Source organism: Falco peregrinus, chromosome 12, assembly GCF_023634155.1.
Source record: "Falco peregrinus isolate bFalPer1 chromosome 12, bFalPer1.pri, whole genome shotgun sequence".
In the NCBI taxonomy this organism is placed as follows: Eukaryota; Metazoa; Chordata; class Aves; order Falconiformes; family Falconidae; genus Falco; species Falco peregrinus.
The window spans coordinates 23,596,515-23,614,985 of record NC_073732.1 but is presented as its reverse complement, the minus strand read 5'-3'; the positions used below and the strand labels follow the sequence as shown (position 1 = coordinate 23,614,985).

General features: G+C 42.6%; 1 protein-coding gene across 2 annotated transcripts in view; it reads left to right on the top strand.

Moving 5' to 3' along the window:
• FNDC3B (fibronectin type III domain containing 3B) overlaps window positions 1-18,471 on the top strand; it is a 209,616-nt gene that overhangs the window by 53,935 nt on the left and 137,210 nt on the right. The gene's annotated exons all lie outside the window — the stretch shown is intronic.

Genomic DNA, 18,471 nt, shown 5'->3' with positions numbered 1-18,471 from the left:
ACTGCAGAATGGAATTGAAACAGCCGCTCTGTATTGGGGGAAAAAAATATTATTCTGCTTTCTGAATTTCAGGATAAATGAATTCTGGGTGAATCTGACGTGTTCAGGAAATTCCCCTTTCCATTATCTTTAGATCTTTGGTAAGAACTTCTATTGCTGCATGAGAGTTGTGTCGTATGCTAAATTACTTAAAAACACAGCAGTTTCTGCATAGTGTGGGGCAGTGAAGCTGTACCTGAGGATCTGTTCAGTGCATTTTGATCCTAGAAGGCAATAATGCCAAGCTGTCATGTGCAGTGTGGTATGAAAAATAAGGACAAAATGATTACTCCGGTGCTACATTGCCACTTGAACTTGGTTGTCACCCACAGGTTGAAAATACATATGTATAGAGTATACAGATTGCATAACACTTCTGTCCGTTGATCACGCAGAATTGCTCAGTTATTGCTAAATGAACTTTCTGTTGCCATCCATCTAAATGATACCTAAGCTGGATCTCATTTTCTGCCACAAGCAAGGCAGACTGAGTTTTCTGTTCTGTAATTTTCTGTATGTATGCACAGCATGCAAAAAACTTGTAACAGAAGAAAGAACAGGTAGCAGAAAAACACCTGGCGTGATAAAAATGGAAATTCCTGCTGTATTCAGTCTAGCCCATGCTGTTGAAAATACCCTCTTGAAACTTACCTCTTGACTTTGTTCAGTGTCACAGCACTAGGTCTGGAATAGTGAAGCACAAAATTTGTATGCAAAGAAAAAAAATATGCTAATGAAAGAAATTATGCTTTAATTCTAGCATTGCACAGGTGAACAAGGCTGTGCATTAAATGGGCTTTTGTGATGTTTTCAGGGACAAGATACAGATGTGCAGTGGCGCAGAGGGGTTGTAGCTAAGTTTAAGCATGAAGTAGTAGACAAGGACCTAAGCTGCCTTTGGGTGGTTACATTTTGAAATGAAAACAGGATAATAAACATACATAGCTTACTAATCCTGGTATTTGTTTCAAGTGATACTTTCAAGTTTTTGCCATTGATGCTGTACTTGAAGCTCTCCAGGGCCTGTGCTTGTTCTTGTCTCATAAAACAAAGAATGCAAGAATTAAATTTCAGTGCTGCTTTTTCTGTGGCTCTAAAAGCCAGTAACTCAAGAGAAGGGCCAAAAGTATGCTAAAAATCTAGCAGTGGTTTCTCAAATGAAAGATTTCCTGGAATTATTATTCCCTTAATTTGATGGGTGGGTGTGGTTTGGTGTGGTAATGCAAAGGAACGAGTAATGTTAAAGGCTAAATAGCTGCAGATTTATGTAGTGAGTGTGTGTGTCAGTGAAATAGGGCTGTGCAATCTTGTGTAAGCAAACCAAAAGGCGGCTTTATTTTTTTTTCCCCTTTAGTATGAGATTGGAAATGAGGAAGTGAGTCAGTTTCTTGGGGGGAAGGAAGGAGTAGAAAATAGGTGGGAGATGGTGTGAGCAAATGTGATCCCTGTGGCTTGTTACTGGGTGCGGATGGAGGTGCCAAGGTGAGAGCAGTGAAGGGCACGTGCAGGCAGCTGGTGGGTGTCAGAGACTGGGGATGAAAGGAACTGAAGGAGGTGGGACAAAAAAAATACAGGATCAGGCAGCTGGCTGTTTGTGTGATTCTGTAAGCTTACCTGTTGCATCAGCTGCTGAGAGCATCTCCCTCCATCGCTCTGCAGGTACAGAGGCAGATGATGCATTGCTCCTTGGTGTACCTGGCTTTTTTTCAGTCTGAGATGAAATGATAGCAGCACCTGAAATCATGTTGCTTTGGAGAGGTTTCCAGAAGGCTGGAAATAGGCTTTAGTTGAAGGGCAGCTCATGAAGTCTGAGGGGGGGAAGGTACACTGGGCATTTCAGGACAGCCGCTGCCTATACACTGGTGAGAGCCAGGAGCTGGTGCTGAATTCTCAGAATTTGGTCCTTGGTTAAGTTTGAAGAAATTAATTTACTACTGTTTTCAAAATGTGCTGCAGAGCACTGCATTGATCAGAACGTGAAATTCTGCAGGAAGAAATTCTGCATTCTGCAGGAAGAAAAGCATGCTTCATCTGCCTTGTGTGTGATGCTAGTTGGGTGTCTGCATCAGGTCAGGCATGTTCCTGGGACACGGGAAGGGCTCCTGGGGACACACCTGCCAGGGTGCACGGGGGTGGGATGGGATGGACATGCTTTGGTGATGTCAGGGAAGGGAGGGAGGGGTGAAGTGCAGAGTGAGCTCTGACTTTGCTCCTGCTTGTTTCTCCAAAGTGTTTTGGCTCTTTCCACCTACATGCTGGTGTGCAGACTGGTTACGCAGCTGGAAAAATGGAGTTTCAGTTCAAATTGTTTTGGTCATTAGAGTTTGGAGAAAAATGGTTTGGGTAGTAGTGTTCTAAAATACAGCTGCTCTTTTGATATTAAACAGCTTTTTTATATTTTGTTTATTAATTTTTGGCTCAATTTCTTTCCCTTTTACAGTAAACACCCTTTTCACCCCAATACGTTTTAAGACATAATTCTTACTAATCATTTACATCATCTTACTTGACTCGTGGTACTTGGTATTTAAATTTAATACTTGATGGAGAAACCAGGCCTCCAATACCCATTGGCCTCCTTAGCATATCAACGCATTTAAATAAGGTTTAGATTTATTAAGGTTCTTTCTGTTAATGGATGAACACGGAATTATCAGCACAAGCATCCTCCAGAACAAAACGGTGGTGGAGAGCTCTAGTCTGGAGAATCTTGTGTCGCTGTTTGTAATTTTTATCTAACCAACCTTGCTGTATTGGCCAAAATACTTATTTTCTTGGATCAACAGAGTCAGTATCATCCTTTAGAGGCATTGTCACCATCTTCTAGTTTTGGTCACTTCAGTGTGATGGCAAGCTCGGCTCTGCAGTGCTGGCATGTCCCCCGGCCTGGGTTCAGTCATGCCCCTTGTTGAGTTACGTTTGGATACCCATGGTGTGTACTCTGTAGTTTTTCAGAGGCATAGCTATAAATGACCTGTTGTTAATACCTAACCATGTGATCACAACAGATATTTTATTTTCTCATTGTTGCCTTATTATTAGCCAGAAAATACCAGATTTTCCAGTGGAGCCTTTTATCCTCGGTGTTATTTTTGGTGACTTCACCTGAAATTCAGACACGGGCTCTTTAGCCTTTCAGTGTTTGGTCACCTTAGAAAACTGAGGTCCTGATTGTGCATCATTTATTCCTTCCATGTGCAATAACTAACTTTCAGGTTTCGATAGCTTTGTGTAACTTGTGTTGAAATCTTCTGAGAGAGCAAAGGGATGCTAACTCAGAGTAGATTTTTTTTTTTTTTCCCTTGTGAGTCAAATCAGCGTGACAGTGGCACCATTCTCCTTTAATCTCATAGGTTTTGTTTTTAGCACGCTACAGTAAAGTATAGGAAGCCATGTAAGAAGCCAAAAGTAAACAGTAGGATGCTTTGTTTACTGTGTGAACAATCTTAGTGTTTCCATTTTAAATCTGATAATGCTAAGAATAATCATGGAAATCTGTTTCTGCATGTGTGCAGATTAGATCTTGAGGAAGATGCACCTGCGCTAGTCGATTTGCTCTATGGAGTATATATCCTTTAAAAATACCTTTCCATGAAAATACAGTGAACTGGCAGGTATTACTTGATATAACTCCCCTCATGCAAGACAAAAGAAAAAAGAAGAAACTTGACACGTAACTACATTTTAACTTGGCTCAGTCTTTCCAAATCCTAAAGTTTGAATGTTTTACACTACTCATTGTGAGGAGAGAGAGGGAGAGAAATGCTGCTGGAACCGGGAATACTTTCGGAACACTTGGAAACATGGAAACTCTAAGCAGTTTGTGAGAGCCTTGCTAATGGTCTGCATCGGTGTAGACGCAGAGCGGTGGCCACAGTCTTTCCCGACCCTGCAGCCTCTTCTCAGGTCCCTTCCAACGCAGCCCATGGTGCGATTCCCTGGGAGAGCCGGGCTGTGCTGCCGGGGGCTCCGCTGCAGCCGGCCACGGTGTGACCTGGCAGCCAGCGCCGTGTCCTGCTGACGTGGCCTCCCGGCAGAGCAGCTTGGCCAGAGCGCAGGGGCAGGGGCTGAATCATCAGCAGCAGGAGAAATAAACACAGGCTCCAGCTATTCTGGTTTGCAAGTATATAACAACGAAGCATCCTGCTTCGCAGGAGAATAACACATAAGTGAGCAGAAAAGTAGTTCATGAAGTTTGTTCCTTGGTAAAATGAAGATTTTTGATTTGGTTTCGGGGTTGTTTTTTTTTGGTTTTTTTTTTGAATGCCTAAGAATCTGCTGCTGGGAAATGCATTTATCTATAGAATTAGGACAGCAGACTTTGAAGACAAATGTTAGAACATAGTCAGACCTATAATTTCAGACTTTTTTTTTGGCTTTGTAAATATGCAGGACTTGTATTTGGGGTTTGTGTCTGCCCTTAGTTCTTAATTTACTTGTGTGTGTGTGTGTGTGTATATGTCTGAAAAGATCAGTAAGTGTGGTACATGTAAACTAATTTGAAGGGCACTTGGGAAGACTCTTCCATACCAGCATGCTGTCAGGTTTTGAATGCCACCCAATATCTGTGGATCTCTCCCCGGGACGCAGGGGAGCTATGTGAGGGTGTCGGTACCTGCAGGAATGCCCAAGTTGTCAGTGTTCATCCTGCTCCAATGCAAGTAATCCTCCAAGTGCGGACCCAGTACATTCCAGTCAATGGTGTCAGGATTTTAAAATCAAAGATCCACATTCTTTACCCAGTCTACTCAGACTACAGACATTGCAAACACGTTAGTCGGTGCTTTTAATAGTCTTAAAGCATATTAGTGCAGTTATAGTTCCGAGTCAGTAAATCAATGATATTCAGCTTTCGTAATCTGACACAATTATATTGGTTGACCAGAAGAGTCAATAAATGATTCCTTCAGCCTTATTAAATTCCATTACTACTCCTCACAGGCAAGTGTTTGGTTTTCTATACTTGTTACTCGTTATCCTCTTTGATTTTGGTTCATGTTTGTTTTGTATACGTGATGAAAACTCATCATGGTGCAGTGTGATTTGCAGTGTTAGATAAAGGTTACCATTACAAAATAAAGCTAGCACGTGCTGTTATAACCAGAAATAGTTCTTTGTATAACATTATTGCACAAGCCTTACCCAGTTTTTCAGTCTCCTGGAGATGAAAAAAATGCAGGGACTAGGACAGCAGGAGGGATGAGAAATGTATAGGTATCCTGGCGTTACTGCAGTGCGAGCTGTGTCTCAGGTGCCAGATCTAACAAGCCTTTGTGCATTTGGTGTGACATGCAGGGGGACGTTCGTCTTAAGAGGATGGAAGGTAGATTCAGGTAACTGAAGTCCTGCCTGTTCCTCTTGCTAAAAACTCAAGTAATTGGTGTGGCAATGGGCATTAACCTTGATTTAAAGAGAGCATGTTATCCAGATGAGAGGAACCGACCTCCAGGTCAGTTCTGCCATGGGCCTGTCTACGTAGCTTGTGCGTTGTATTGCTGTCTGCCTGCATGCATAGAGTTCACACCCTCAGGTCACTTTGAGGAAGGACCTCAAGCTGGAGAAATGTAAATTGGGTGTGTTTAACCTGTTCTTCAGACTTCCCAGTGGAGAAGATGTTACCTCTGTTCAGTCATGGTTTTTCCCAGATTCTGCTGCCTAAGGACTCAAGGTGTTTATTTAGCAGATGAGTTTTTCAAATGCAAGTGTCTGAGGCTTGGGAAACCATTGTGCTGTACAAAACGGTGCTGCTTCTGCCTCTAATGATACACTTTCTGTATTTTAGCATATCAAGAACTATTTCCTTGCAGGGGAAAAAAAAATCTTTTTTTTTCAAGTTCATAACTTTTTATTAACTGCCAGTTCATAACTTTTTATTAACTTCATATGGTCCATTGTGACTGCCCGAAATTGGTATAACAAATACTTTTCTGGTATTTATAAAAAGGCTGAGGCGGGTATTTCCTTCTATGTAGTCAGACTGTTAACCCGGGAAAACAGAAGTTAAGCAGCAGACTCAAAGTGGAGACTTTTCCTGACTTGCCCATTTGAGGGGTGAAGCAGGGGGAGGTGGAAAGCAGCTTGGTAGCAACTTCCAAATACTTGTACCTGGAACTTCACTTAGGGAACAGCAGATGAAATTCCCTCCCTGAGGGAGGCTGAGGAAACACTCTTCACATCTGTGACAGCCATGTAGATTGTCTATCAATTAATTGTGAAATAAGTTAGGAGCTGTGGGTGGGGGATGACATAATCATTCAGGGCTTTTATTATTATGTTTCTTATTTCTAGTTTTAAAGCAAATATCAACTTGAATAAGTAATGATAATGAATTGACTTCAGATGTGTTGGTGGTAAAGAATGTAAATTGGATTGCTTGTTGGTTTTGCTGAAACTTAAATTGTACTTATTGCCACTATTAAAAATAAATATGTAGGAGTTGTTGGAAGCTCTGTCTGAATCAGCTGTTGATTCTGCTGTTGTCAGATTTCTTGGACTGATTAGCTTTCACTCCCTGAAAGCCTGACCTCGTCTATATTTAGGTATAGTATGTGTGATCATATCCTTAAGAGCAGTCTCGTTTGTTCCTTCTTGCACCAGCATTTGCTTTCAGTTGCTGCAATATGGTGGGTTTGGTGCCTGTGACATCAGTAGAACATTTTCTGTATCATTTAATATTTTCATTAATATAGGTTTGAAGAATACATCTTATTAACAGAAACAAATTACTGAGTCAGTTTTGTAATTAAAACATCACTGGCTTCAAAAAGGAAAGAAAAAAGCCCACGCAACCACACTATCAAGTTTGAAATTGTGTAACTTTGGACAACCTTGAAGGCTGTAGGCTGCCATCCAGTAGTATCAGTAATAGTTGTCCAAAAAGCAAATCCAGAATCTGAACTGGTATTGTAAAATATTTAAGGCCAAAACAATGGAAACAAACAAACAAACCTACACTTGGATTTACTCATTTACACACCGCAGAACTTAAGTTTATCTTTTCCTTTCTTTATCAGAGAGCATCAAATACAACTTAAAGATCAAGCTACTCCTGGAGATGAGTGGGGGGTCTGTTTTTTTTTTTTTTTTTAGTGTTCAGCACAAGACTAAATTCTGTCATAATTTGTGCATTTTTTTTATTGATGTACCCCCTGTGTGTTATAACATAAGGCTGCAGGGTTCTGCAAATGCTTTGTTTATAAGCTGTGTTTGGTTATTGTAAACAACTTTGTGATATATTATTAACAGCAGTTTTGGTGGAGTGTGTTGGTTTTGGTTGCCTTTTTTTTTTCTTTGTTTTTGTAAGCTTCCCTCTCGTTTCTGTTGGAAGTGTGATGGAGGGACACATTTGTCTGTAGATGGCTTGTCAGCAGCAGTGCCTTCTCCTCTGTGTTACTGTTAATTCTCTGACAATACCCTAACATCGGAGGTTTTTCAAAAAATACTTTGTTGCACAAAGCGCATTAACTCAGTGTGCATGTGAAGTATTTCAAGTTATTAATCAGCAAGGTTGGTTGGTTTTTTTCTTCTTCTCTTGGCAAGTGAAAGGCTTGTGTCCCCACAGGTGTGGAAGAAGGAAGCAAGTAACCTGTGCAGAAAGCCTGGTGTAAGGCTTGCAGCAAAATATATTCTTGTGGGTACATTATGGGAAGGCTTTGCTGTTGCCAATGGTGGCCAAGCAAGAGTCTTCATTTTATTGTAGCTCAAAATACTAGGGTGTTTTGTCCATACGGCTTTCAAGCAAAGTTTTGTAAGTAACCATGTAGCCTAGAACTGTCTGTGTCCTATTTATCCAAACTTCACCTTTTAAGTGATGCAAATGTTAAGCAAGGTTATACTATATTATTTACAAAAATCTGGCCTAAAATTCATAGGCTCATAGGCTTTTGATTATCGACTCCTGCTGCTGCTAAGGGGTCAGTCTCTTCCAATGCCATCTTGCCTAGGTCACCACAGATGACCTCGGCATAGCATTGTAAAATACTGTTTTTGTCTCCGCAGACTGTATTATCTCATCATAACATTTTTTGAACGTTTCTAGCTGAATTGTTTTGAACGTTGGAGCTGTGCCTGGAGAGGGGACTGAAACACAATGTCCATCGTTCTCAATTGTGTGAGCCGGAGCCTTTGGGTGTGATGACGGCGTTGGGTGAGGAGGGTGGGAGGGAGAAACCAGTAAGACCATGCCACTCCAGTTCCCGGCACCTGTTGCTTTGCGATTTCTATTAGCTCAAACATGTTTAATTTCGAGTATTTGTGCATGAATATACATGTATGTCTCTGTGTATATCTCTACATATAGAAGTATATATAAACATACACAAATATATAAATACATACACATAAACATATATATATTTATATAATCATTTCATCATCTACAGACTGTTGCTTAGCTCTCCGAAGGTGGTCCAAATGTGGCTCTCCTTTTGGTGGAAGTTTATGTATTTTTTGGTAACAGCACGGAAATGGCAAGCAAGTGCCAGTGGGTGATTTGCCTGCAGGATTTTCGCTGAGGGTTCATTAAGATTACCGAACAAGTTAGAAGTAATTTGTTTCCCTTGAGGGAGATTCTGATATTTGGAGTGTTTATCAGTCATCTTCAAAATGGAATGAACATAATTGGTGGCTAATTGTTTGCAAGAGCTGTGAAATACAATTACAAGAGTTAAGCTGAAACCGATTGTGTTTATGAAATCTAGCATAAGAAATACTATATTAATCCTGCCTCACTACCAGGAAACGCAATTAGTGTAATTAAGACTATCATATTGTAATTTTCTTGGTGACTAGATGCTTTGGCAGCCGCTTTCCTCTTCCAGCACGTTTGGAGCAGAGCACATTCCTCTCGGCAGTTTCTTCTGCTGCTGCTGCCAAGGGAATTATAAAATTACTTTGTTTACCCCTGTTGTAGGACGCAGGAGATGCGACCAATCTTGAGTGGCAAAAATGTTCAAACCCCTGCATTTCAGCGACTTGGCTGTGGTCACAGTGTAATTTGGCAGGCTGCTCCTGTGTGGTAAATGCAGCTGGAAGCCCCATCTGCGAGCAAAGGGAAACGGAAAGTTTGGGACTCCTCAGTGGTGGTTCTTAAACGTTCACATTGTTAACTGGAATTTCACCGAAGGAGCTCCTTGGATTGCAGTTCACCTAGCGATGGCTGCCGCTCCTGCATCCGCACTGCATCCTGCGGTGTCTGGGATGCAGAGACACGGGCAGATGCTTCCACATCTGCCGAGTTGGGGCAGATGAGTAGGGTAGATGAGTATTGCTATTAGGCTGTCATTAACATGACATAGTATGTCATGAAAAGTAGGTAAAATAAATAGCTTCAGCTATTTGTATTGAAGTAAACTTTAGTACTTTTAAATTGGTCGTAGAAGTAGTAATTGTGTATATCTCCATGCTGGTAGGGGAAAAACTTGAGCAGTTATGGACCAGCACTCTTAAACTAGCTTTTCGTCAAATATGTATGCTGATGGATTTGTTGTAAAATGTGCCCAGGTCAGAAAAAAAATTTAGTATGGAACATAGTTGTTGTTGCAGTTTTGTATGTCACTGCTGTGAATGCATGCAATTAAGGGATAATCGGTGTAATGCCTACTTTGAGCTCTTCTTAATGGTTTAATTAGATCTCTGAGTTAAATAAACACTTTATGCTTATTTTGCAAAATTTTCCATTGGGAGCTCATCACATGGAAGTGTATGTGCATGTATTTATTTTTTAAACATGAAGGATAATCAGTTATTTAATTAAGCTTCTCCTGAAGTTCTCTCATGGGATATTCTTATATGTTCTTATGAGCTGCTTGAATAACTAACGTGTCGGAATAGATGAGGTAAGAGGGATCACAAATGTGTCAATTGGAAAATGCATGTGCATGGTAATACTCCAGATTATTATTCCAAGGTCATCCAGGTGTCTGTCCTTTGTGGCTAGAAGAACCAGTGTACATTTTCCTGTACTTTGCAAAACACTTTAACCGTTTCAGATCACCGCGCTAGCACCAGATGGGAGGATCTGAGCGTGGCCACGGGCTGTCCGCAGCTAACGCAGTGCCATGGGTACCGGCCGGCCGAGCCCTGTGCGGGTGCCTCCCCTCCCTGCCTGCTGCTGGCCACCCGGGCTGGTAGCCCCCTGGGCTGGGGCCCGGCCCCCTGCACTGGGTGCTGGGCGAGGGGCTGCGGGGCAGCTCTGGGGGGTTGCAGGGATACTTCCCTGCCCCATTCCTGCAGGGAGACTCCCCTGGTGCGCACCCACAGCTTCACTATGTGTCAGTGTACTTGGAAACCAGTAGGAAGCTACTGTCCGGTTCTTTTGATCCTATTTTCTATTTATTTTCATTCTGTGCATTTTTTTTTTCTTTAAAGACTCTTTCTGTATTTTTGTGCACATCATGTCTATCGACATGCCCATTGGAACTGCCTGGAGCCTGTCGAATAAGTTATACAACTATCCCTTCTACTATTTCATGTCTCTTTGTACAAGTTCACCCACCCTAGAATGCTTGTAAGGATATTCAGTATCTTACTTTATTACCTACATATCTAGAAACTCTACTCTGCCAGGGTATGAGAGTTCACTTGGAGTTTGGTGGGAATTTATTTCTTACGAAAGGTCTGAGCAGTGTGCAGCCTGGCCAGCAGGTCCCTCCGTGTGCCGGTCCCCCCTCATCAGCAGTGACGTTATTTAGTGCAGGAATGGAGTGTTTTCCTGGTGGATTCCTAGCCCAGGAGTTGTGGCTTACAGAATGCTTTTGGGGAAAGCGCAGTTACTGTGTGAAGGGGTTCTCCCCTTCCTCTATGGGGTATTTGATAAGTTACCTTCAAATGGTTTTAACTGCAGAATTAATTGATATGCCACTTATGTTTGCATTTAAAGAAACTTCTTGTAACTGTCTGTCTTAGGATTGCGCTACCAGGTAAATAACAACTGTGGCTTCCAGGTGGAGCCCCCACCTTGTGATGCTATTTGTAAATACCACGCTAACGGCTAACCTCATGCGATGTTGAAGGCAGTTGTAATGATGAACGCCCAGGAGAGCACTCTCTTCAGCCGGGGCTGTGACGGTGGGTGGCTGCTGGTGTGTGCGAACGGGGGAGGGGGGGGGGGGGGCGGTTGTTTATGGCCAGAAGGGTGTACGGAGAAACTTTTATACTCTGCTGGGTCTTACTGCGGTGGGCTGCTTTTGATGAGCGTATATGCAACGCCAGAAATGTTAGTCAGATTCTAAGTTGAAAATTGTCCTTGGAAACTTGTGTCTCAGAACACGGTAAGATGGTGAATCTGAAAGAACCTGTGGTGAGGCATGTGGGAGTGGTAGACATAATAATTATGGCTGTAATGGCTAATAGTGTTACAGTGGTTCCAATCAAGTAGAGATCCTTGTCCTGCAGAACATACGGAAGCATCCTGAATGTGTTTTAGTGTATGCCATGTGTTTTTAAAAAAAAAAGGGGGAGGGGAATGCACTGCACATGCACAACACAACAAAACCCCTAAAACTGAAAAAAACCCAACAACCCACAAACTCTAAAGTCTTGGTCCTATTATCATAAGCTGAATTTTTCTCCTTTCCACTTCAGCAGTTCCTCTGCAAGTGGGGCTTAACTCCACAGAAGGGCAGGGTGTGTTCAAAGGCTCTGCAGTTTATTTATTGATGCCCTGTCTTTATTTGAACTATGGCCTTTTAATATGCTCAAATAACATAAGCTTACAGTTTCCTCAGGCTGAATCTAAGACTAAAATTGTTTTGTTGACAAGCACAGCAAATAAAATGAATTAGACTGAATTTCAGTTTTAAGGCCGTTCCAGATACCTGAGCATCAAATTTGGGTGCTCCGTTTTGTGTTGCATCATATACACCAATGGAAAGAAACAGAGGTTTACAAGCCGATAGCTGGCGTTTACCAACTGCTGCGCATTCACATAGTTATTTCCATTCTATATATAGCCAAAAAAACTTATGCACAAGATGGGTTAAGTGAATTAGGCAGTTATTTGAGCCAGCTGCTACACTAGAAATAGAACTATAGCTATTTTCTAACCCCAGGCTGTGTAGTTGCAATATTCCTCCAATACTGCTCTGCCTCCTCTGCTTGCAGCTTTTTTAAAGCCCTTGTTTCATCATTTTAGGAGGTACTTCAAGGACCATTTTGAATATCCAATTTGGAGCATGTTTTTTCTTGCTTTATTTTTACTTTAAGATGGATGTGCTAGGCAGGCATAGTGGTTAGTCTTATCTGCCTGGGTTTAGTGATCTGCTGAATGCAGTTTGTGCAAATGTCTGGTCAATTTTAAATGGAATTTTTTTTTATAACTAAAAATGTAATGAGAGTCATTAAAGCAGTAGTAATTCTGTTTTAAGTACAAATGCAGTTAGAGACTAAGAAATGGCCTTTCAAACCAGATAGCCCTTAAAAGCTGAGAGCATGCAACGTTGCTGATAAGGAACGCGGCGCTCTCCAAGCCGTGCATGCTCCCACATTGCTGTCATCAGAGCTGTTCATGTTTTCAACAGTTGGTAGCAGAGCTTGCTGTCCCCACATGTTTTCCACCCCCTTCAGTAAAAAGTGACTCTGTTGTACGTGGCTGTATCTGCTGTGTGTGGAGTTGCTTTTTGGACTCCCTCTGGAGACAGCTGATGCTGCTCCCTGTGAGATGTGGCCAGGAGAGCTGCAGGCTCCGCGGGGCGAGAGCCTTGTTCAGGGAGGCCGATGGTCCCTCAGGTTTCTGAACAGCCAGTGGTGCAAATTTGCCCCCCTTGGAAGGAGTTTCAGAGCCTGTAAGTGAAGTTCTTGCTCTGAAACATTGCTTTTTTAGAGTATTTCTGAGTAAACGGAGGGAACTAGATGCTGGAAATCTTAAGAGAGCTTCAGCTGTTTGTCAGCCAAGGTAACTTGCTCCAAAGATAAGAAGTTGTAGAGGATCATGCTTGAAAATGTTAATTGTATTTTCCTGTGTTGAACTTTTGGACAGAGATAACAGTGAAAAATAGTGTTTTAATTGCCTATCTTTATTTTATTTGGTTTGTTGGCACCCACCAGTGTTGTTTCATTGTAGAGAAGAAACTCCAAACCATTTCTGCCCCTCTCCGATTCCTTCTCTTTCACATTTTACCTGCAAATTACTAGATCTGCTGGGCTATCTAACCTACATTTAAGCCTTTCTTCTACTGGTATCTCAGAGGCAGGATGATGATGCTTTTATCTTGCTGTGATGGTGGATGTGGTGCTACTGGCACAGCTTTCAGCTCGGTTTAATGGCTACTCTGTTTTCTGCTGCTCTAAAGTAGTTCTCTTGTCCTTTTTCTATGGGTGGAACAGGGCAAGCCTTTCCTGATAAAAACAGCAGTTGTTTTGTACCAAACCGCAACTTCTTCAAAGTCCAAGTGACCTGACCTGACGATGGATAGCTGCTGCTGAAAGACATGACCTCATGAGGTCTTCTCCACCCCTTGCGTCATCTCCCACTGTTTCCTTTGCCTGATGCTGGCATTTGCCTGACCCATTAGCCTGGTCGGGAAGGCAAAACTGATCGTATTTTTTAAAAAAAAAACACACCAAACCAACCAACCAAACAACAAAACCTGAAGAGTGCTTTTCTGCCATTTAGTTTCGACTCCCATCGTTCAGAGGCAGAAAAGAGGAGCAGGAGGTAAGAAGGAGGAAGAGGGTGAGACTGCCACTTTAGTGGCACTGGCTCACAAACTTATTTACTCAGTCACTAATTATGCACCCTGGTAGGAAAATCATGTGAGTTACAAAGGTTTGGATTCAAGAAAGCCACTCGTTGGATTATTTTTTTCTGTTTATGTATGCTTTGAAGCACCTGCTTACACAGCTTGCTGGGTGTGCGTGCTACAGGCTTTGGCCAACGGTAGGGCATCAGCATGTGGGCACCCAGGAGAGCAGTCTGGGACCCTCCTGTCTTCAAGACCCTTTTTATTGTTTGTTCTGCACACACCCTTACTGTGGGGTTTTTGAAACCCTGCCCGTAAAGAAATCATCCATTGTGCTTGAGGTCACTTCAGGCTTCTTTCTACTGTGAACCGCATTGACCATCTTCTGAGCGGCCCCGAAAGTAGAAACTTCAGATGCCCAAGGGGGACCTGAGCAAAGTAGGTGCCAGGCAGTCAGGCCTGTGGAGCAACACTGGCAGGACTGTGCCTTTTCTTTTAGTTACTTGGGAACCATTTAACTTATTTTCAAGGAAAATTGAACAGACTTGTCATGGACCAGCAAATTGTAAGGGGCACACAAAGGGGCCATCCGTGGAGTCCCTGCTCCTCCCTGGCCCCAGCCTAGGAAGCTCTTCCACTAAAGTGTGCTGCAAGAGAAAATTCCTCCCTGATTTTGGAGTGATATAAATTCTTCAGTTCAAAAGCAGTGGTCTCCCTTTTTATTGTTTGCCTTGGTCTTCTGCCCAATTACCGGGAGAGTAAACGGCTCCTTTTGGACTTAGGAGAGCTTGGCATAACTTATTTAAAATTCAGAAGAGGAATGCCAGTCTGCCCTACTCTAGATCTTCCTGACTTGCAACTTGATCTGCATGTTTTGTATTGCGTTGCTTCAGTGCACCCACTCTATGAGAAACACTTGTGATTTTTGTACCTGCAGCATTTTTCCACACTGAAGGTCAGCTTTGCCACTTTGGGAGCTGTAACTGAGAGTAGCCTGATGAGTTTAGAACTTCTTTCTGGACGTTTCAGATGGTGTGTTTTGCATTTCTGAGCAATTCACCATGCTGTGGCTGAAGTTCAACAAGCAGACATTTTTCTGATCAACTCAAATAATTAGAATTCTTAGGATTCCTGAGATGCCCTAATACTGAATGGTGTGTCTTTTTGTGGTTGGTTCAGGGGTTTTTTGTTTTGTTTGGGGATTTTCTTGGGGTTTTTTTGTTTTTCTAACGTGGTCATCTGCACCCTTGCGATCAGTGGAGTTGTAGGCAAACACAACTGACCATGTACTGCTTTTCCTAAGCACGTGGTTGTTCCTGGACATCCTCCGAAGCCACCTGAAATATCCAGTTTTCACCCAAGTGAAATGCTACTTGGCATCATCTTCCTCAGTTGATGCTTTATTGAGATACAAGATAGCTTCTCAGTTGTTCTCCAGAAAGTGTTTTTGCTGAAGAATGAGATGACAACAGATCACCCCTGTACAGCTTTTGAGTTAAGTTGCGTTGCCAGTTAGCCTGCTTGAGTTTTGAGTGAATTTGATCTAATTCTGCCAAAGGCTATTGAATTTTTGATTCTAGAAGTTCAAGATTAAGATAGTTGAAATCTGCTTTTTGGTTATCAGCATGCATCCTTAATGACTGTTATTTATTCTTGAAAACTTTTCCTTTAAGAATTATCTGTATCTGGGGCTTGGTTTGTCAGGGCTGTCTTGTAGCTCTAGTTCAAGTATTCCTGACTCTGTTAACCTGTTAATGCTGGAGTTGTCAGGAGGAAGATGTCTGTAATCAGATCGCTTGCAGGCAGTGAGCTGATGTGTACAGTATCGCATCGGTGAGTACTCATGTCGTGTTCTTTGCTGCTACAGGGGACCTTCATAAGATTTGATGCCTTAAATGGGTAAAGGAGCTGAAGACATAGGTCTGCCTCTGCCTTCACTTTTGCTTCTGGAGTGGAAATAAATATGAAGTCGCTGTGTCTTCAGGCAGGGAATCCACATATTTAGATTGAAAAAAAAATATTTTTAGCTTGTATGTTCTTTTCAATACACTTACTGTGTGTTAGCTGTGTTGTTATGGCTTTAAAAGCTGTGAAAAATTCTTTGACTGTGGATTCATCTTAAGACAGACATTGATTTATTGTATGCAGGCTGACTTGAATGATCTCTAATTGGTATGTCATTAGTCTATTTGATTGTTAATGGCTTAGTCTGATGCTACTGTTGGCCCTACATGAGTGTTCACAAAACCTTTCTCACCTTGAAGCATCCTGTCTGGCGATCACATCAAAGTAAAAAGGTTTGCTCCCACACTCGTGCTCTGTTTTTTTTAAAGCTAGCAGGATGATTTGTAGGGACCCCCTGATTCATTCACCAAGCGGTGTCTGTTGAGCAGAGCGGTGCTGGGCTGTGTGAGCATCCTCCTGCCTGGGTGGCAGCTGGTTCGTGGCGCTGGGGTTCTGTGCCGGCGTGGTGCTGACAGCCGCACGGTTTGGGCTGCAGCCTTGCGTGGGCGTCCTGCACCCACCCCTGCACCACCAGCCCGCTCGTGCTGCGGGGTGCCCGGCTTCGCAGGCTGGCTGTGGCTGAGGGTGCTGTGTGGGCTGTACGTCTGCCTTTTGGGGGGCCTGTATGTGAGGCAGAGAAACAGCTAAATTGGCAGTTCAGTATAAGCGCCTGTATTATCTGTGCATACATGAATTTTTGCCAGAAAGCTTCATTTGCATTTGTAGAGGTGAAAATTTGTCCATTGTACGTTTCTATTTGTCCTTGTACGAGAGCACTTCAAAATTACACATCCCAATAGAAGCTTTGCATATCTGTGAATTAATTTCCTTTCCAGTTGGCTGTTTTCCCTTTCCCTTTTCTAAGTTTCTGCTGCTGCTTGAAAACTGGAAGTGTTCCTGTTGGCCTGTAAGTGTCTTGAAACTGATGGGGATTTTTTTTGGTATAAAATTTCGCCGGCGCACATGCTTCCCTATCATGTTAACCGTTGTCCTGTATCTGCTGGAAGCCGAGGGTTTTGTTACCTGTAGACAAAGAGAGGCTCCTTGGAGGTGTCTGCCAGCAGCAGGACCCAGCTCTCCACCTGGGCCTGCGTACAAAGGGGCTCTGTCCTCATGTTTTTCTGTAGCTTTACAAAGCCTGAAAGCTGAGCTCTGTGGGGAAAACAGACACAAATTCCACGTTTGGATTGCGAGTCGGGTGTTTCAAAGGGGAGCAGTGGTGCACCTGCAGCCCGGTTTAAGACATTATCGTGTAGTTACTATCTCGGTAAGCTTAGGGCTTAGGTGCCATTTCAAACACAAAACACTAAGAGGGAATGCTCTTTGGCATAACATCTCTCTCGGATGTGACAAGAGGCTTGTTAGCAAAATCTATAACCTTGAGCATGGAGATGTTCCGCTGACTTTCGGTTACGAGTCTGTAGCACCGATAACCATTTATTTCCATGCAGGGATTTATCAAGTGGAGGAGGATGATCGTATTTCCCTTACGTAGGGCCTAAGTTGAAGCCTGTCGTCATGATAACCTCAGCCTTGCATCTCTCTATGCTGAAACCTTGCTCGGCACTAGCACCGCTCTCAGTTTAGGCTGAAAAAACACATGGCATCTGTTTGTGTTTTGCCAGTGGGCAGTTGCCTTAATGCCAGAACGCATTTTAATTTACAGTGAAAAATACATACATAGCAGGGAGAAACAATTTCTTTTGACGTTTCTTGAAGCAGAAACAGCTGCCTTCAAGGTTTTTATTTTTTTTAAAAAGCACAGTGGCATCTCCCTTGCTAATCAGAATTACAGCTGAGCATGAACAGCAGGGCATAGTTCTGCACAGAGTCACTTAGTGAAGTGTTGCAACACAGATTATCTGACGCGAAACAGCTGTATTCATTACTAATAGAGCAATTTGACAAAACACCAACATGGATTTTTCCCACAATAACAGATGTGTGGTGTAGAGTGCCACCCCCTCCCCAGATTGCCAGCATCTGTGCGTCGTGTCATGCTCCTAGGTGCAGTGCTGCCATATAGCCTGCCAGAATGGATGCATTTATTTTAACGGTATGATGAAATAGTTATGTTGTGACTAATTGGGATCCGTCGTCTGGAAAATTTTAACAATTTGGAAGAAAATGTTTCTGCCTTGTTATTACTTAATAATAATGGTTTGTGGATGCAAATGTATCTCAGCTTCCTGACACATGCCAAGTACATCCAAACTCCCTTCTTTTTTTTCTTGCTGTCAGCTGTTGAACAGGCGATAAAGGATTTGTATTTCAAGATACCCCTCTCTGGTTCTCCCCGAGAAATGTGTAGTTGTTGCTAAACTGGCATATGGGAAAATCCATACGTTGCAGCAAAACGGTGAGAGGTTCTGGACGGTGAGAATTGGTTTTCCTTCTTTCTCCACCTGTGTAAGTCAATCTGTTCCTCCATGTTTAAGTTCTCAGTAGAAGGATCTGTAATTACAACTTGCGTACAGCTAAACTGGTATATGATACAGGTCACCCAAATATATTAGGTAGAATCAGCAAGAGTATTGCCTTGGGAACATCATTGGCCTTTGAAGTAAGAGGAAGGGAGGAGGGAGAGCAGCAGGGACTGTGTGGGGAGCGGGGAGAGGTACATGTCTGCAGACACTTCAGAAATAGAGCTTAGATTTATTTCTGTTGTTCATTAAAAATAACAAACAGTCCTGCTTGTTGAAATGCAAGGTATTGAATAGCAGAATGGGATTATAGTTAGTTTTTTAGA